Source organism: Macrobrachium rosenbergii, chromosome 54, assembly GCF_040412425.1.
Source record: "Macrobrachium rosenbergii isolate ZJJX-2024 chromosome 54, ASM4041242v1, whole genome shotgun sequence".
Taxonomy (NCBI): Eukaryota; Metazoa; Arthropoda; class Malacostraca; order Decapoda; family Palaemonidae; genus Macrobrachium; species Macrobrachium rosenbergii.
This window is the reverse complement of record NC_089794.1, coordinates 1,261,536-1,283,087: the sequence shown is the minus strand read 5'-3', so window position 1 is coordinate 1,283,087 and position 21,552 is coordinate 1,261,536. Positions and strand designations below refer to the sequence as shown.

Genomic DNA, 21,552 nt, shown 5'->3' with positions numbered 1-21,552 from the left:
CCAGCACCGTGGGGCCGCCCCCACGGGCTGGTGTAGGCTCCTCTACCACTGTGCAGGGTCCACGAACCTCAGCAACACTGGTAAGAGGGAGTGTGCACAGTATGCAGGTGCAGCCGACTCGCGTCCTTGCAACTGGAGAAGCTATGAGTGAGTCCCATATAGCCTTCTTCACATCTAGAGGCTACGGCCTTGAAGAAGACTGGGCACATCTTGAGGACAGCCCGAGTTTGTGCCGGAGAGAGCTCTCACCCACGTTTGCACAGTACCTGGTGAGTGCCTGGGGACAGCTTCCGCACACTTTTGCGTGAACCAGTTTGCTCTCCTCAGGACAACCCCACCTACATTTACGTGAGCAGGTTAGCTTTCCTAGACCCCTACAGTGGCTTCTTGATGATCACCCATGGCTTTCCTCTCCTGTTGGGGCTTTGGCTTCTGGCATTGTTGGGGCTTCCCAAAAGAGACATTATGGTTGATGACCAAAAGTAGAAATACAGAAGGTTTACATAAATAAACTCAATTTCTTAAAACTAATTGATTACCTAACTAATCCCCAATCTTCAATACAGATGAAATTTTGGCCTCTTCATAGCACTAGGAGACCAAAAAAAACAGTACACATATATATACAGGTAGTGCTCGCGTTACGATAATTCGACTTACGATGATTTGCTTTTACAATGGGGTTAGCAATTAATATCGATACGACAGTATTTTGAAAATACGTATTTTTAAATTTCGCGGGCGACTGGTGCAGGCAACAGCGTACAATCAGGCAGCGTACGGTGTACGATACGCTGGCCCGAGAGACTGGAATGGGTACATTAATTCAATGAGCCGACCTCACTTGCTCTTGTTGTGTCGGAAGTTAAAATAGGTCAGTGTTTGTTTGCAATTTTTGTGCGTTTGTAAATACAGTTAGTGCTCAAGTTACGATAATTCGAGTTTACGATGGAGTTAGCAATTAATACCGGTACAGCAATATTTAGAAAATATTTTTAAATTTCGCGCAGATGTGGGCGACAGCATACAACCAAGCAGCAAGAGAGACCAACTTCTTTTCCTCCATCTCTTTATTCCATCTACTAGTTAAAAAAAGTAAGTGAATGATAAAAGTATTGTTAGTAACCTTATACTCTTGCGAAAATGCGTACCGCCATAAACAGCCGAACGAGAAACTGTTGTTTTGCTAATAACCGAATCAGATAACAACTGTTTTGCTTGTATTTCAACCATCGTACGGTTAAACAATTACCGTAGTTATGTTAAAAATGACGTTAACCACTGATATATTTTTACACTATACCCTTATCCACTTTGGAGAAAAGATCGGCAAGGAAATATACTGCTACAGTAAATTTAAGCTGCAAGTTGTAGTTGAAGCTGAGAAAAGAATGTTCAAGCTGCTAATGACTATAAATTATTCGTGCATCGGCAACATGGATGAAACTCGACCGTAAATAAAATTGGAGAGAAAGTATTTTAATCAAAACTACTGGGCATAAAAGAACACATATTACTGCTGTTTTCACACCGGTAAAAGATAAATACGAAAAGCTCGTAGTATGATGATGAAATCAAGAGAAAATAGCGAACGGAATCTTGATTCTTTTTACACAAAACAAACATTCCCCAAAACGGCTAGCCGCCAACATCATCTATTAACGAAAAAAATAGCTAAATTAATTTCACAATGAGACATATTTAAGTTATATTTCGACTTAACAACACTTCGTATAACGAAAAATATCCTTGTCCCATATAAATAAAGTATCTATAGGTTCATTTACGCTAACTAGAAGGAAGAAAAGCGCTCTGAACTGAGTGAAATGTGGCGAAATAAAGACCGCGTGATCGATTCCCAAACCAAAACATTTGATTGCTATGATTGCAAGTTATAATGCAAAAGCAATATGAGAATATATACAATTGTATACAGTGTAGTAGAGCATAACTTTTTAAAAGATCCATGGAAAAGATGCACATTCGTTATTTTGATGTTTGTATAATACGGTGTTAATATGTGAAAATAGAATACAGTATAATGTAGGCTAGGCTATTGTATATGATATACCAAAGTGTAGGCTAGGCCTTGTTTGTTATTCAGTTTCTCTTTATACTGACTTATCATGTCAATCTGCATTGAACCTGCAGAATTAGCTGACACTAATAATTACTATATCATATATGTATAGAGTATACAGTACTGTGTAGTGTAGGCTAGGCTACCATTTTGTATAGATGGTACTGATTACCTAGTGTAGGCCAGGCCATATTCGAGTTCCGATTTTTTCAACAAACGATGGGTTTTTTGGAACCTAACCCCATTGTAATTAGGGCAATACCTGTACAAACAAATACGAAATACAAGCAATGAAATTTTACCAATGAAAACAACCATTTCTAACCCACACACACACACACACTCAAGCACACATCAACTACCTTAAACTATGTAACTAAACTACAAAAACAATTGATATACAGTAAACCTCCCGAATTTGTGGGTGATGCGTACCACAACCTCCCTATAGAGGGATGAATAAATTTGTTTTTATTTAGCATTTCCCAACGTTTTGAGAGAGAGAGAGAGAGAGTGTAATTGTCGTAAGTGAGTGCTTGGTTGTTGGAAGAGGGATGAGGTCGTTATTTTGTTTACTGCGCTGTCTGTCTGTGGAATATGTGTGTGAGGATTTTTTTCGGTTTTGAAGGCAGTTTTTGAGTCTTGAGTCAGAGCTAGTGCTGGTCTGTCGTTTGGTTTGGACAGTTTTTTTGTGCTGATGCAAAGTTGTTGTTTTCCTTGTTAGTGTGCTGTTCTTGTTGCTGTATTTTCATGAGTCGTGTGTTTTTCTGTTTTGGTTTTGGTTTGTGTGGTTTTGTGTGCTGTGTTGGCAACCGTGGACACCTTACTCCATCTTCCAGCAACCGAGGACCAGGGTTAGTGTTGTGTACTGTTTTTGTGTTTTGAAATTCCGCCACATTATATTTGGCGCCCAACGTCAGGGCAGCTGGTATTGCAGCTGCAATTTGAGGTTGGTGGCTGGTAGTGTGACTGAAGAGAAGGATGGAAGAGGAACTAGTGAGGTTGAGAGGAGAATACGTGGTTGAGGGTGAGAATGAGAGATTGAGGAGTCAGTTGGAGGAGATGGGGGGAATGCTAAGAAGTGCAAAAGAAGAAATGAAAGGGGAGATGAAAGAGTCAGAAGAGAGAATGGAAGAGAGGGTGGATAAAAAGTTGGAGGGAATGATGAAAAGTGTGGAAGAAATGGTGAAAGGTATGTTCAAGGGTGTTTTTGGAGAAGGGGCTGTTGGAGGCAGGTCCTCTGGAATGCGTGAAGGGGCAAGAGAGAAAGAAAAGGAGGAAGAAGTGAATGGGGCGTGAGTGATGAAAGTGGTATGGGAATAGGAAGTAAGAAACGAGGGAATGAGAGGCAGGGTAAGGAAAAGGGAATGAAAAGCAGGGGAAGGAACAGAGGGAAAGTAAGGATAAGTCAGGGGAAGAAAAAGGGAAGAAGGAAAGGGAAAGGAAATTGGTAAGAAGGGTAAGGGAAGTGGGAAAGGCAGGAAAGAAGGGAGAGGGTGAAGGCAGTAGTGATAGTGAGGTGGACGGAGGTGAGTGGATAAAAGTGGATAAAGAGGGGGGAAGAAGAGTGTAATGAGTAAGATGAACGTAAGTGCAGAAGTGGACTCTTTGTATTCGGAAGAGGGTATGAAAGGACAGAGCGAAAGTAGCGAAAGTGAGAGTGAAAGTGAGAAAGAAGTGAGAAAGGCTATGTATGTGAGGGAGGTACCCGGTGTGAAAAGTATAATGAGTATGGAAGTAGGGATGTGCATGATTTCTTTAGGGAGTATGAAAGGTTTTGTCAGGATAAGTATGGGGAAAGTAAGAGAGTGTGGAGTACGAGAATTAGGAGAGTATTTGACTGGGTTTTACTTGATATGTATAGGGTTATTATGAGTGTGGGGATGTTGAGTATGACAAGGTGAAAGCTAGACTAGTTGAGCAAGCGAGGCGTATGAAAGCGAGTGTTAAGTATAAGAGGAAGAATGAATTTGATGAGGCAGAATGAAAGCTGGGAAACCTTGTCACTGTATGCTTGTAGGCTGGAGGCGTTGGCAAGGAAGAAGTTTGGGGATGATGGGATAGATGAATGTAAGGAGTTAGTACGGAAGTTGTTAGGGACAGTGCCAGATGGAGTTAGAGAATTTGTGAACTTGAAGCGGAAGGAGAAGAAAAGATGGACGAATGAAAGGTTGACTTGGGGAGAAATTTTGGAAATTGTAGAAGATTATGAGCTTGACAGGGTTATAAAAGAGAGTAGAAGTGTAAGTGTAAGGGCTGGGGTAGATGAGAGAGTGCCAGAGTTTGGAAGCTTTAGGGATGCAGTGTTGAGGGGCCCAATGAGAATGGCCGATAGTGCAATAGATAGGAGTGTAAGAGCAAGTAATGTGGAGGTGCCAGTGAGGATGAATGATGGGTTTGCAAGGGAACAATGGGTTGGACGGGTTAGGGATAGTAGTGTACAAAGGGGAAGGTCGATGAGTGGAAGTCGAGCGAAGTGTTTTAGATGTGGAAAGGAAGGACATACAAAGAATGAGTGTAGGTGGGCTTTGGGAGCGTGTTTCGGGTGTGGGCAACCGGGACATTTGGTAAGGGAGTGTACGAAAGATAGGAGGGTTAAATGCTACAGGTGCGGACAGGTGGGTCATATTGCTAATGGTTGTAGGGGTACCCGAGTGAATGTAATATGTGGCAACTGTGGTAAGAATGGGCATTATGTGAGAATGTGTTCAGAACCGAGAGCGAAGTGTGACGAATGTGGAATGGAAGGGCATGTATCAAGTGTATGTAGACGAAAGAGGGTGACTGTGACAGCGAATTCGGGAAACTGAGTGTGAAGGGGGTTCAAATGGGTGGATCCTCCAGGAGGCAAGCAGTGCGTGTGATGCATGTACATGAGGGGTTGTTGCATGAGGATCAGCAATTTGTTTTGATAGAGTATGGTAGAAAACGTAAGAAAGGGAAGAACGTAAGTAAACTGAATGGTCATAAGTTGTGTGATAGGGTGTGAGTGCCAAAGTGGAAATGAGTGATAAAGCGTGTAATAACGGATGAATGGGATGGTATGAATAGAATTATAGCATATGCGTGTTTGATATAACTGAGTTGACTGAGCGTGCAGGGGTTAGTGAACGGTTGGAGGTGAGCGAAAGTGTAAGAGTAAGAGAGCGTAGCAGTAATATACTGAGTGATTGAAAGCATGAATGAATCGTTGCAAGAATTGGAAAGGTCAATGAGCGAATGGGATGGGTTAGTTGAAGAATTGGGGAGGTATTTGGGAACGAGTTAGAGGGTATAGATGAGATTGTGGATGAAATTGAGAGTGGTAATAGTGAAGAAGATAGCGTGAATCTGAGAGAGAATGGAGGAGAAGATGTGAGTTTGAATGTTGCTAGAAGAGAGAATGATTGCGTGCCCATGAACGCGATCTAGAGGACCTGCTAGTGAGCATCCGTGGGTGTTGCGTAAAGGCGATTTGAAAGAGGTGTGAAAGGTGTTGGTTGGGAAATGCTAAAAGGGGGAGAAATATAGAGGGATGAATAAATTTGTTTTTATTTAGCATTTCCCAATGTTTTGAGAGAGAGAGAGAGAGTGTAATTGTCGTAAGTGAGTGCTTCGGTTGTTGGAAGAGGGATGAGGTCGTTAGTTTGTTTACGGCGCTGTCTGTCTGTGGAATATGTGTGAGGATTTTTCGGTTTTGAAGGCAGTTTTCTGAGTCTTGAGTCAGAGCTAGTGCTGGTCTGTCGTTTGGTTTGGACAGTTTTTTTGTGCTGATGCAAAGTTGTTGTTTTCCCTTGTTAGTGTGCTGTTCTTGTTGCTGTATGTTCATGAGTCGTGTGTTTTTCTGTTTTGGTTTGGTTTGTGTGGTTTTGTGTGCTGTGTTGGCGACCGTGGACGCCTTACTCCATCTTCCAGCAACCGAGGACCAGGGTGAGTGTTGTGTACTGTTTTTTTTTGTGTTTTGAAATTCCGCCACATCCCCTCTATTAATTAAAATCCACGAATAGTTAACACCCCCTCTAAAAATGGTTATAACTGCCTATCTTGAAAGTTCAAATACCAAATGTATAAAGTAGCATCAATTAAATAATGGTATAACCAAAAATACAAATAACAGAGATCAATAAAGCAGCACAAATAATCCAAATTATCATAAATACCAATTCACTCACAACAATCAATTCATAAATATCTGTAATAATAATTTGCAATCCTCCTACAGTACAAAACTGAACATCTACCAGAGATGTCAAGACCACTAACAAGGGTCACAGAGGATGACCATCAAAGGTCATTGAGGATGACCATCAAACTACTGCCGTGAAGTCATCAAAACCGCCCCATGACGGCAAACAGGAACATCTCCACGAAACACAGATGTTCACAGCAGAGTCGATGCAACAGCCAAACTGCTGTCCCAGAGGAATGCCTCCTCTCCACTGATGACTAGGGTTAGCCATCAACTCATCCTCAAACTCGAACGAAGTTCACATCCTCGAGTACTGTAGGGGCCAACAGGCAACTACTACCTGCTGTTAAACACGTCCATGCTGCTAAGCTGTCTGGACCTGACTCGATAATTACCCAAACTTGACTGTCGCTACCAAAGCGAAGCCAACAGACGTAAACTCTGTATACAAGAAATAAGCTCCACCGGGAAAAGGAGTGCACTTTCAAATAGGGAACAATCGTTCCATTGACAAAACAAGCACTAAACCTCACATCAGATATACCTTAAACTATTATCCTATTAATGTATTAATCTTTGAAACGTTATTAACATCATTTCAAAGTCATGGTAAACATTTTCAACCTAAAAATATATACATATGTACTTCTAACCCTTTCAGCCAAAACAGAGAGAGAGAGAGAGAGAGATGAACTGAGTTGCTTACATCAGTTAAACAACTAAAAATGTCAATAATACAGTATATATTATGCATATCTTTCTGTCAACCACTCTTTCTTTCTATCTCTATATCTATCTATCTATCTACCTATATCGAGGGAACAGAGAAAATGTATTTTTTTCGAAGTGGAAATACCCTATTTCCATTGGGTCAGTAGAAGGGACCATAAATTCTCATAAATCTCTCCTCCTGTCACAATAAGTCGCCAACCACAACTTCAAGGACACACAAGTACTAATGAGGTGCTAAGAAAGTAGAGGGGACAACCGGGAAGCAGAACGTTGGAAGACACCCCTCACCCCCTTGGCTTCAAGGGAGAGTCCAAAGAAATAAGCCACTTCCAGAATATGACGTCATGGTTGACACAAGGGGAAATAGGGGATATAAGGAGACACACAGAATGGGATAGAGTCAAAAGAGAGGAGAGTTGAGAGACAAAGGAATGGCAGGCAGAGTAAAAGAGAGTGAGTTCCAAAGTGAGGGGAAGCAGAAAAGAAACCGAAGGACAGCGCGAGAATAAGTGTGTAGTGGTGATTGACTCTAAGAGCATTAGTCCCCCTAATCAAATGCATTAAGTCTCTTAATCCAATATTCTAAGTCTCGAGCCAATTAACATACTGTAGGGTGGAAACAGTAAGACAGTAAGTGTGAATAAACCAGAAACGGGAACAATTACAGTAATCATTTTCCCCCTAACCTTAAGTCTTTTCGGAATTTAGTTAACTGTTTTAAAGAATCACTTGTTCCTACTTACAATAATTACCCTGCCACTACCCCAGACACGTTACTTTAGTGTCATGCCCTAATAAAGAGGAAAGAAACGGGACATGACAATAGCTGATGGCAGCGGTGGGATAACAACAGCTGGTGTCAGCGGTGGGTTCACAATAGCTTGTGTACAGCTAGTGGATAACAAATAGTTGGTGAAACAGCGAAGTGAGATAAACAATTGGAAGCGGAATAAACAAGTGATAGAAGGAAAACACTGAAGACAAGAACATACGCCGCTCTGCAAAGAAGAAAATATATCACGCCACACACAGACATACACAGTGCTACAAGAAAGCAGAAGACTATACCGCAGAAAGGGAGAGATTCCTTTTTCCTCTCGCCACCACCGATGATTTCCAGTGATTGAGTGAGAGCAAGATCCCCAGCTAAGGTGCAGTGACGGAAGAACGCTGAAGAATGTGAAGAAGACAAATGAACAACCCCAACCCTTGAACAAAAGTCTACGATGAACAAAATCAAGCTGCCGAGAGGTCTCGTAGGAAGACGAGAAAAAAAAAAACCATATTTACAGTAAGAATGATGTCCTTACAGGCACACACACACACAGAAATTTTTTTTCCTTTGAGTTAGAAACACAAAATTAAGTTGACTAAGAACACTTGTATTGATACAGTATCCATTTGAAACACAAAACTCATACGTAAATTAAATAGACTTGGCAACAAGTTTTTTTTTTTTTTTTTTTTTTACTAAGCACGTATCGATCATTTTTACTAAACTTTATCCAACATTTGGCATTATTAAACTTTATTCAACATTTGGCATGATTAACTCATAATTTCTGTATTTTATTTGTCATTCTACGATTAATTTAAGCATTTAATTTCTTATTTAAGATTCATTAGCTGAAGGTTATATTTTTTTTTTTGATGGAGCAATCTCATAACTTTCTTTTTTTTTTTTGGTTTGCTTAAAGGTGTTCAGAATCATGTGTTTTTTTTTCTGAAGATTTTTTTTTTTTTTATTTCTTTTGAAGCGAGTGATAATTTTATTTGTTACTTGTTCTACCAGCGCTGTCAAGGGTAATTAGAAGTTAAGGGATTTTTTCTTTTGTTTAACACTGCCCATTGGTAATTTAGAATTTTTGGGGACATTTTAATGATTGATTAACTTTACTTTAAGTAAGATGGAAGTTTTTACAATCTTTTGTGAATTTTTGTTGTGATTTTAAGAACTGGTTGACTTTATTTTTTAGTTATTACTGCCATAACTTAAACACTGTGCCATTACACTCGGTGCTTAAGAAAGTGTTTGTCATTTATGACTAAATGACCAGAAGGAGATCGGCACAAACTAAAAGGGTAAGAATTCCTGTTTACACAAGAAGTCAAACCAATAATTTAAGCATGGGTAGGGGAACACAGTCAACTAGCTCAGTCCCAGCAGCTGTAGGTACACATAAAAGACATGCAATTAACCATATAGCCAAATTTTGTGGAAGGAAAGGTCAGGGTGCCTGTAACTTAGAAAACTGGATAGAGCAGGTAGGCATACACCTGAGCAACATCACAGGGACAGAGCAAAAAACTCATTAAAGCAAAGAGTTTTCTTGATCTGGAAGCAGGGGGAGACTTAGAACGATATGTCCATTCCAAGACATACCAAAAACTTAAGAATTGAGAAGAACTGAAACATTTCTTTAGGGAAGTATATTCCCCAGTAGGCGAAACAGATCCTGTTATCGGTCTCGCAAAGATACTTCATGATTGGAAAATAAACAAATGTAAGAAAAGTAGTTCACAGTTATATAATGACCTTGAAGAGTGGGGTCAGGTATTTCCAAACAACAATGGACAAGAACCGAAGGAGGTAAAGAGGCAATGTCACTTGAAAATTATAAGAAATCGATGGAGTTAAAATTATAAGAAATCAATGGAGTTAGTCACCATAGGACAAGATGAAGGGGAAAAAATGGTTCTAGGAAACCAGAAGAATCAGAAAACCATTATTAGTCTCAGGGGTTAGCAGTCACATGTTATTGTCAGAAGAAGGGACATTTGCCAGTGACTGCCAAGGGATAGCTTATTGCCCTTTCCACAAGGAAGGATGACCCGAAAATTGCAGAAATAGACCTTCAGATCACATAGGTGAGATCGAAGAGGCAGAGATAGAGACCTCAGTCAGTCTCCATAAGCTAGAAGGAATAGGGTTCAAATCAGGTATCAAGATACTAACCAAACTGCAAGTATATCAGATGACACAATGGTAAATTTTCACTCCAGTGGTATGATGGATCTTCCTCCATAATAGAAGGAAAGACTGGATTGCCAAACCTAAGCCAAACAAAACAGGTTAGCAAAGTTAACATAGGGAATGAATATAATTATAGACCAGTATTTCCCGCACATTTTGGTTTAGAGAAACCTATTGCCACATTCTTTGATACATGAAGTCGTAAGAATATAATGTCAGATGTATTTTTCTCACTTAAGTTTGAACCCAGCAGTAGACTGTAGAATCACAAATGTTCAGGGTAATAATATCAAAATAGCTGGACAAATAGATTTTCCTTTTAGGCTAGGAAGAATTTCACTAAAGGAGAAGGTTCTAGTAGTAAGAGATATACAGTTAGGGTTTGTACATTTGCTAATGGGCTATCCAAGATTGCAGAGAAGGGGTCAGCATTAAACCTAGACAATTAGTGATTGAAGAGGTCATGAAATTTCTAGAATATAAGTTAACAGGAAGAACAAGCACTCTTCATTGAGAAGTACTCTAAAAGAGACAGAGGGAAGATATTCAGAATACAGCACAAGCTCTTAGCAGATAAGGAATAGAATCAACCAAGAAACTTACTTGAAATTAGAAAGGATACTAACCAAACCTGAGAGCATGTGGATGAAAGTACAGTAAATCCAACTTTTGAAGAGAAGGAAATTCCCCATTTGCTGAAAGATATAATGGGGTCATTGCTCTTCTAGTCTATAGATTGGTTCTTAGGACATAAAATAAATCTAACCTAAGCCAGCTCTAGGACAGCTGTTAATCAAAGTTGTTCTGGTATAATAAATATAATTAATAGACCAGTAGTTTGCAGGGTAAAATGTTCCAGGTAATTAAAAGAGGAGGAAAAGTTAGCTAAAACACAGAATTAGGTTTGCAGAAGTATACATTCATTTGTTGTAGAGGAAACGGTATCAGCAATCAACAAAGAAAAAGTACTAATTGTCAAATAAAAGATTAATAAAATTAAATAATTTAATACTATAAGTTTTACAAAATTCAGTATTATTTTGAACAAACAAATTCTTTCTTTTGTAATAATATCAAAATAGTCATTTAACATGACAAATAGATTTTCCTTTTAAAATTTCTCTCTCTCTCTCTCTCTGTGGAAGAATTTCACAAAAGGATAAATAAGGTTCTCTTAGTAAGGACAAGTTATCTACAGTTAGGGTTTGCACATTTCTAATTGGTTATCTCAACTTGGCTAGAGATGTATTACAGCATTAATGTTTCTCTGTATGTCTTTAACTTAGTAATTTGAATTGATCTAATTTTAAAATTTCTAGAACAAACTGTAAATGTAAATTCTAAAACATAGGACAAGAAGAACAAAGAGAAAGTGACAGAATAAAGCAGTTTTCATTGAGAAGATTCTAAAGAAAAATAGACAGAGTGGAAGATATTCAGAGTCACACCATTTATTTCAACAGATAATGTATTACTCTTTTAAAGAAAATACAGTAATTTTAATTTCCATAGTTAAATACTGAATTTCCATCTTTTGATATCTAACAGGAGTTAAGACTTAAACCTGGAGAGAGCGCATGGATAGAATAAATAGTAAACCAATTTTTCAAGGAAGGACAAATCTCTCTCTTACTCTCTCTCTCTCAAGTAAAGTGCTCACACATTTTTACAACTTATTAATTATCTCTTCTTTACTTGTCAGTAGATAGTTTAAATTGATCTAATTTGACCTGGCATGAAGTATAAATAGCTAGTGTTGCAGGTTATGAGACATAATAACTAAGAGTTGTATTAGTCAAAATATAAAACACTTTTTGCTTGAAAAAGCATTTCAGAACAAAGAGAAAGAACAGAATAAAGAAGTTTTAAAAGAGGTTGAGACAATTCTAAAAATAGATCGGTTGGAAGGGGTTGAGAGAGAGAGAAAAGAGCACCAATCAATAAAGAGAAATGAAAATTCCAAAATCTCAGTCTTTATGTCAAATTTATTTCTTTGAGAAGAGGTAATGTTTTAAGCTAACTTTTAAGGGTCTCTTTAATTTCATTTAAAAGTTATTAAATTTGGGAGCAGATTGGGTCATATTTAGTGTTTAAACTTTAGAAATAAGCATTTATTAGCATTAAGTGAATGCCAAACTTAGACAAATTCGCTATGGAGGGTTTGGAATAACACTAAGGTAACTGTACAGGTGAAATAATGCATAGAGTAGACATTCCACCAAACACAAAGCCAATCTACATACTAGCCTATAGAGTAGCCCTTTCCCCGAAGGAGATCATTGAGAGAGAAGTACAAAAAATGGATAGACAAGGAATAATAGAACCATCAAAATCTCCATGATCTTTCCCATTTTTGCTAGTTCCAAAAAAGGATGAAACCTACAGACCCATGGTAGACTTCAGAAAGTTAAACAAGTTGACTGAAAATGATCCTTATCCAATGTCGTCGTCTATGAGAGATCTTATCACAACCATCAGATCCAAGAAATACTTTACCACAATAGATTTGTTGCAAGGATTTTTACAAATTCCTTTAGATGAAGAAAGTAAACCACTAACTGCTTTAGTACAAGCAACGGTAGATATCAATATGTGAGAATGCCTTTTGGTCTGAAGTCAAGCCCAGTAACCATTGTGAGGTTAATGGATAAGACTTTAGGTGATTTATTAGGCAAGGATGTACATTGCTGTATAGACGATTCGATAATAGCAACAGATACAATTGAAGAACACATAAAACTGGTGAGGGAGGTAGTAAAGAGACTGAGGAAGGTGAATCTTAAATTGAAGTTGAAGAAGTGCAAATTCCTTAGAAGGAAAATAGACTCCTGGGACACACATTAAGCAAAAAGGGTGTGGAAGTAAATGACTTAAAGATTAAGTCAATCAAAAATGTAAAGTCATTTTTGGGATTAGCAGGTTTTTACTGCAAGTATACAAAGAATTTTGCAACAATATCCGCTCCGCTGACAGAGTTATTAAATTGTATCGGGTGGAAAACAAGGCAACAAGAAGCATTTGATGAACTAAAGGAAAGGTTAACACATTCTCCCGTACTTAGTTTCCCAGACTTCAGTAAAGTATTCTTTCTTGCTACAGATGCAAGTCGCACTGGTATAGGAGCATGCTTAATGCAAAGACATGATAACAAATATAATGGTATAGCATATTACAGTAGAAAGCTAAAGCCCACAGAATTAAACTACTCAGTAACAGACCTAGAGCCTTTAGCCATAATAGACGCTTTAAAGCACTTCAGGCATATCATGTTTGGGTATAAGATAACTGTCTTCACTGATCATTCAGCCGCAGTAGAAATGCTTAAGAATCCTAATTTTTCCGGATGTAGAGCTTGTTGGTTTATGACAGCCCAAGACTATGACATAGAGTTGAAATATGTCCCAGGGAAGGCCAATAAAGTGGCAGACACCTTATCAAGGCTAGTACACAAGGTGATAGTATAAACATGATAGGTCACGAAGCAGAACAAGGTGAACCTATAGGCAATAACATAAATGTAGTTACCATGCATTATACAGAGGAGCTTTCACAACAAAATTTCATAAGTGAACAAAAAAGGGATGAAGATTTAAAGGAGATCTTCAGTTTTGTAGAAAATAAAAGAGAATTTAGTCAAAAGGAATGAGCAGAATTAAGTAACAGATGACATACTAATTTGGATGTGTCATGAATGTGACCCATTTGATCAATTACAAGGAGTGCTCCATAAAAGAATAGTACTCAAGAGGCTAAGAAATAAAGTCATTGAGTTAATGCATGACGATGACATGAGAGCTCACCCAGGAAGGGATGAGACAGACTAGTTAAGAGATCTTTTCATTGGAAAGGAATTTACAAAGATGTTAGTAATTACGTGAAGAGCTGCAATACTTGCAACAGTTACAAAGGAAGAACAGATAAGGAAATATACCATCCCTCAGACTCCATTTGAAAGAGTAGCCATAGATCTTATCACTAACCTTCACACCACGAGTAAGGGGAATAGAAATATACTAGTGTGTATTGACGCACTCACTAGATATACAGAGTTAATACCATTAACCAGTAAAGGAGTTAAAGAGTGTGCAATCGCTCTCTTTTATAAGATATTTTGTAGGTATTCTGCCCCACAGCTCATTGTAGCTGATAATGGCACAGAGTTCAATAACTCATTAGTTCAAGAAATTTGTGATTCATTCAAGGTAGAAAAGGTAATGATACAACCATGTCATCCAGCTAGTAATGGCTTAGCAGAAAGAAATAACAGAAAGGTTCTAGATGCAATAAGACAAACAGTAGGACAGGATCTTGATTGGGACGTCAATATACCTTTAATCCAGTTATCACTAAATGCTAAGTATCACACAAGTACTCAAGCAACACCCATAAAGGCTTTCATGGGATATGGACCAAGATTACCATATGCATGGCTGAATCAGCCAATACAGCCTAATTACTCTGAAGACATTATGAAAATAAGAATTGGGAATTTCAAGGCAATTCATAAGCAATTACACAAGAATTTAGAGGAAGCTCAGAAGAATATGATAGACAAGCATCAAGAAAAAAGTTAAGTATACCTTAGTTTTACCAGACCACTGAGCTGATTAACAGCTCTCCTAGGGCTGGCCCGAAGGATTAGACTTATTTTACATGGCTAAGAACCAGTTGGTTACTTAGCAACGGGACCTACAGCTTATTGTGGAATTCGAACCACATTATAGCGAGGAATGAATTTCTATCACCAGAAATAAATTCCTCTAACTCTTCATCAGCTGGCCGGGGAATTGAACTCCGGTCCATTGAGTGACAGTCCGCAGCTCTACCGACTCACCCAACAAAGAGCTCAAGCATCAAGAAGGATTAAAGCCAGGAGATTACAATATAGGCAATGAAGTTTACATCAAGAAGGAAGTAAGAAGTGGTATTAATTATAAGTTAGCCACTAAATTTACAGGGCCATACAAGGTCATAGACTTGCAAGAGACTAAGGTGAAAGTGAAAAAATTGAATGAATTAATACCTTCCACATATGCCGAATCATTAGAAGAAGAAGAAGGGTTTTGGGTAAATAAAGACAAAGTCAAAAGAACTAAGGAAGTTCAAGAGGCAGAATTGACTGAAGAATTAGAAGAAATATTTCAGAAGAAAAAACTAGATATAACCTAAGAAATAGAAGAGTCACATTTTTCAGTAATAATGATAAGAACAAACCCATCAATTTATCCTATTATTCCCTGTATTTGATTTCTTTATTGCTGAGTTTGCCTTCATTGGTTGACTTACTATGACTTACTAATGAAACCATTTTTTTTTCATAATGTTGCAATTCTTACTTTAATTAGTTGGTTTTGTAGCAAAAAGATTTGGGGTTAAGGCGCCATAACTTCGAATTTACTTTTTCTTTAACTGAAGGGAAATACTTAGGAAGCAAGAAAGTAAAGTAAAACTCCTGAAATATAACGTATTAAAGTCAGAAGGGTTAGCAATCATTTTTAAGGCATTGGAACCCACTATCACTAATAGAAGAATAAGGTAGGAGGTTAAGACAGGTATTAAATGATTTCAACGAGAATCTTGTTTTCAGATCACGAATATTTATATCAGTGTACTAATCATAGAAGTAAAAGGTAAAGAAATGAGAGATACAGTTTGTAAGATTTGTGAATACTTTAAGGATACCTCATCAAGGAGAAGTCTTGGCATAAACCCATAACATGTCAACATCGAAAGAAGTGCATGAACTATACTAACATTAGAAGTGGAAATAGTAATTACTTATTTGCCCATAGAACTAACGCATTTACGATATTCAATTCTTAGAGATACCTTAACTAGTGAAGGCTTACTAATCTGTTTTGCCAACTACAAAGATATTCATAAGTACTACTTTGCTTTCCCTACTCAAGTTGCCAGACATACCTTCGAGTCAGACATTAAAAATGTAGAAGTCTCTTATGCAAAAGGATGTTTATACGTACATTGATAAAGTCAAGTAAAATGTACCCAAGTACACCACACATAGTTACACAATGTTTAAATACACCAAGGTACAAATAAGGACATTCATTCGTAGCAGCAAGCCCAACAAGAAATCCATGAAGAATGGCCAAGAAATGAAGATTGCTGCCATTTGATTATACAGATTGATTACACTTAAGAATTTAAAATCCACCTGATAGGCATCTAGGTATGAGGGCTGAGTAAATCCAGATGTAACTTGGGTAGACAACTGCTAATATTTTAGTCAAAGGGAGCTGCAAGAGCCTCATGCAGGTGTACCAGAGAACATTTTAAAGAGGCTTTTTGTAAATTTATAAAGCCGTCAAACATCATTTGACAGGGAGGATGGACTTTTAGCCACTATCCCTAACCAAAAAAGCTTTTTCGCTTCCCTTGGGTTCAAACCGAAATCTTTTTCCCCGTTGACGGAGATGAAGACTCCATGCCAAATAAAGTTGAAATCCCTCAAATAAAGACAGAAAAGATTTTATCACACACCATCACAGCGTGGCTAGAAAAACATTAGGTTGGCGACATGCGCATGTGCAGTAGATGCGTAGTCGCATTTTGACCCGATTCATTCGAACTAGCCACGGAAGCGCAGATGGAAATGTGTAACCAGTGGAGATGTTTAGCCATGAATTGATTCATCAATGCGGCGGATAGGGGGTCAAAGTGCAGGCCCCCCAAGACCTGATATCCTATCACAATAGTGACAAGCTTCTGTTAACCGGAATGAATACTTGCCAACCCCGTGCTATAAGTTCTCTGATAAGGGATTTAGCCGGGGCGCTGCCTAAGGCAGACGTAACTGCATGAGGCTCTCCCGGCTCCCTTTGACTAAAAATCCAGTTAAGAGCATCGCTAGACAAGTGCCGTAAAACCAGATCCCCGTTAACCAATGCTGTTGGTAAGCGGGGACTGCATGTACAGTGCAGTATTTAGTCACAAAAATCATATGAAAAAGGGATTTTGACAAAGGAAAAATCTATTTCTGAGGGAGGCCCTGTGTCACCCGGTGAAACTCCTATTAAGCACGAATTTCTAGGTATAGATATTGCTAAATATACCAGAGAAAAAAGCTATCAGGAAATGCTGGGGTTACTATCCCCAGATCGAACATCTATTATGAAATAGGCGTCGGTATAGATAAGGGTGAGTGATTGTTGTCACTGCCACAGGACTGCACTCTGTAGACATCCCAATGACAAAACCCCGGAACGTGAGGAGCCGATCTAACGCCCGCACTCACCTGCCCGCCAACCAACGACCCCAGCGCCATCTGTACTCATTCCAGGCTAGCACCCCCCACAAGCTTGGTATGCCTACTCGGGGAGGGAAATTTAGACCCTGGGAGGGTCACCGGGTGACACGGCCTCCCTCAGAAATAGATTTTTCCTTTGTCAAAATCCCTTTTCTGAGCTCGTCCCTGTGTCAGCCGGTGAAATCATGACAGAGAATCATACTAAGCTTTGGTGAAAGTCTAAAAGGAGCGAATAGTTAGGTGGACATGTATAAAAACACTATTACTGAAAATAGTTTTAATTATCCCTCAAAACATGATTAAATACCAAAGGCATAGGCAGATAAACTGAGTTATAACTAGGGATACAATTAACCCTTTAACGCCGAAGCCCTATTTACAAAAACGTCTCCCCGTATGCCGGCGGCGTTCGGTGAGTTAGCGAAGCGGAAAAAATTTTTTTTCAAAAAATCACAGCACTCTTAGTTTTTAAGATTAAGAGTTCATTTTTGGCTCACTTTTTTGTCATTGCCTGAAGTTTAGTATGCAACCATCAGAAATGAAAAAAACATCATTATCATATATAAATATTGGAATATATGACAGCGAAAAAAAAAAAATCTTATATAATTGTATACAAATCGCGCTGTAAGCAAAACGGTTAACGCTAATGAGTTAATTTTTTTTCAGTTGTATTGTACACTAAATTGCGATGATTTTGGTATATAACAAATTTTAAAACAATCAAAGCAACACAGAGAAAATATTATCACAAAATGATGCATGAATTCGTAACGCGTGGACGTAAAAAAATTTTTTTTTCAAAAATTCACCATAAATCGAAATATTGTGCTAGAGACTTCCCTTTTGTTAAAAAAATGAAGCTAATTGATTGAATATTACTAGACTGTAAGTGTTTTAGCTTACAATTGCAGTTTTCGACCGTTTCGATCGAGTTAAAGTTGATCGAAAGTCGAATTTTTTCTATTTATCGTGATTTATATGGAAATATTTCAAAATTGATAAAAGGTACAATCATGAGTTATTTTTTGATGTATTGTACATGAAATTGCGCACATTTTCATATATAAAACTTTATGTAACGACTAATATAAAGCGGTGCAAATATTATGACAACGAGACGAAAGAATTTCTGAGATGTTCGGCCGAGTTACCACGCAGACGTAAGGAAAATGTTTTTTTAAAAAATTCACCATAAATTGAAATATTGTGCTAGAGACTTTCAGTTTATTGCAAATTGAAGTTAAACTATTGAATATTACTAGAATGTAAGAGTTTTAGCTTACAATTGCGTTTTTTTACCATTTCGGTCGAGTTAAAGTTGACCGAAGGTTGAAATTTTGGCAGTTATCGTGATTTATGTGAAAATATTTCAAAACTGATAAAAGCTACAACCATGAGCTATTTTCTGTTTTATTCTACATGAAATTGCGCACATTTTCATATATAAAAGTTTATGTAACGACTAATGTAAAACGATGAAAACATTATGACAACATGACGAAAAGAATTTCCGAGATGTTGGCCGAGTTATCATGCAGAGGCGTAAGGAAAAAAAAATGTTTTTTTTCAGAAATTCACCATAAATCGATATATTGTGCTAGAGACTTCCAGTTTGTTGCAAAATGAAGGTACATGATTGAATATTACTAGAATGTAAGAGTTTTAGCTTATAATTGCATTTTTTTACCATTCGGTCGAGTTAAAGTTGACCGAAGGTTGAAATTTTGGCAGTTATCGTGAATTATATGAAAATATTTCAAAACTGACAAAAGCTACAACCATGAGTTATTTTCTGTTGTATTCTACATGAAATTGCGCACATTTCCATATATAAAACTTTATGTAACGACTAATATAAAACAGTGCAAACATTATGACGTGACGAAAAAATTTCTGGCGCGGACGTAAGGAAAAAGTTTTTTTCAAAAATTCACCATAAATCGAAATATTGTGCTAGAGACTTCCAATTGGTTGCAAAATGAAGGTAAATGATTGACTAGATCATAAGAGTTTTAGCTTAAAATTGCGTTTTTTTACCATTTCTATCAAGTCAAACTTGACCGAAGGTTGAAATTTTGGCAGTTATCGTGGTTTATATGAAAATATTGCCAAACTGATAAAAGCTACAACCATGGGTTGTATTTTGCTGTATTGTACATGAAATTGCGCACATTTTCATATATAAAACTTTATGTAACGGCTAATATAGAACAGTGCAAAAATTATGACAAAATGACGAAAGAATTTATGAAATTTTCGTCTGAGTTACCGCCCGTGCGTAAGAAAAAAGTTTTTTTAAAAAATTCACCATAAATCGAAATATTGTGCTAGAGACTTCCAATTTGTTGCAAAATGAAGGTACATGATTGAATATTACTAGAATGTAAGAGTTTTAGCTTACAATTGCGTTTTTCGACCATTTCGGTCGAGTCAAAGTTGACCGAAGGTTGAAATTTTTTGTAGTCGACGTACGGTACGTCCACTCGGCACCCAACAGACAATTTTAGTCGACGTATGATACGTCCAATAGGCGTTTAAGGGTTAATATCACAGTAAAGGACATGAGAAACAACTATGTAGATAAATAAAGGATTTTGACAAAGGAAAAATCTATTTCTGGGGAGAGACCTGTGTCACCCAGTGAAATAACCTTTCAGCACTTATTTCTAGGTAAAGCTATTGCTAAATATACCAGAGAAAAGCTAAAAAGCTAAGCTGGAGTTACTACCCCCAGTGCGAGCTCCATGAAATGGAGTCGTGTATGAGAAAGGGTGAGATTGTCACAATCACAGGCCTCTGCCCTGTAAACATTCCCAATGTCAAAAGTCCCACCGAGTTAGGTGCCGTTACAAACCCCCGCACCACTCGCGGACTGTAAACAAACCAGCGTCACCCACATTCCATGTTAGCACCCCCCATCCTGGAATGGTATTTTATCAAGGGGGGGGGAAAAAAGGAATCAGAGGTGGGTCACCGGGTGACACAGGTCTCTCCCCAGAAATAGATTTTTCCTTTGTCAAAATCCTTTTTCTGGGTTTTCCGACCTGTGTCAGCCGGTGAAATAATAACAGAGAAACCAAAATACCATCCTGAAACAAAAAAGAAAACTTGTAGAGGAAAGAAATAAAACTATAAATCCACAAGAGTTTTAATTATCCCGGTAGCAAAATATTGGTATTTAGATATATAATAAAGATACTTAAACTTATTTGTAAGATTAAGGTGTACATAAACATAAAACTATCCATAAGACTAATGAGTACATAAACATGTAATATAGGTACTTAAATATATACTTAAGATTAAGGTGGGGGAACTATGTCCCATAAGACAAAAGAACACAAAAACGTATTTAAATTTAAACATAGCAGACAATACAAAACTATGACATGGTCAGGAGACAGGCTGTGAAACATGCCTGGAGGTGATCGAAAGGGAATAAATGAGGCAGGTAGGAGGGAGGAGAGTGACTGAGTACGAGAAAAGAATTAAACAGAGGGAGGAACGATGTTCCCTGCCGCCACTGTGGTGAACTTCAGAGCTTCTAGGGATTTCAGATAGTGGCGTTTGAAAACTACGGGAGACTTCCACCCTGTATATTTTGTAAGATCCTCGAAATTCATATAATGGAAATAGTTAGTGGAGGTGGCCACTGCCCTAATGTCATGTACTTTTGGAACTGAGTCTGGGTTTGTATGTTTAATAAAATACAAGATCTGTTGCCTGATGGCTTTCATAGAAATAGTTCCTCCCCCTTCCCTTACAAACAGAGGCCCCGAAGTTGTCTGTGAGGTCCTGTCTAAATAGGCTTTTAAAGTAAAGACTGGGCATAAAGACAGGTCTTGTGGGAGGGGGATGACCTTCCAGGGAGACCACCTATCTCAAGGATCTTCATTCTTAGCTAGGAACTTAGGGTGAGGAGCTAGCAACACTTCACCTGATGGAAGGAAATCAATATGGTTGGGTTCTCTAGACAGGGCAGACAGCTCGGAAATTCTAGCACCTGAAGTTAAACTAATTAAAAATAAGGTCTTCCTCAATAAATTAATGAAAGAACAATTTTGATTATCCGTTTCTGAAGCTAATTTAAGAACATCGTTCAAGAACCAGGAAACCGTATGTGGGCTGGTTACTGGTCTTGAACGAGCACAGGCTTTAGGGATTGACGAAAAATAAGAATCTGTTAAGTTAATCTTAAACCCGTGTAAAAATATCTTTTTCAAAGCTGATTTGGCTGTAGTAATAGTACTTGAGGCCAGACCTTTCTCAAATAATGACCTAAAAAATGAAATTGCTAAATTTGTGGTCATTACAGTTGCTTCAGATTC

At 38.0% G+C, this 21,552-nt stretch overlaps 1 protein-coding gene across 7 annotated transcripts in view; it reads left to right on the top strand.

Annotated features, from left to right (window-relative positions):
* LOC136834724 (kinetochore protein Nuf2-like) overlaps nt 1-21,552 on the top strand; it is a 410,975-nt gene that overhangs the window by 134,769 nt on the left and 254,654 nt on the right. The gene's annotated exons all lie outside the window — the stretch shown is intronic.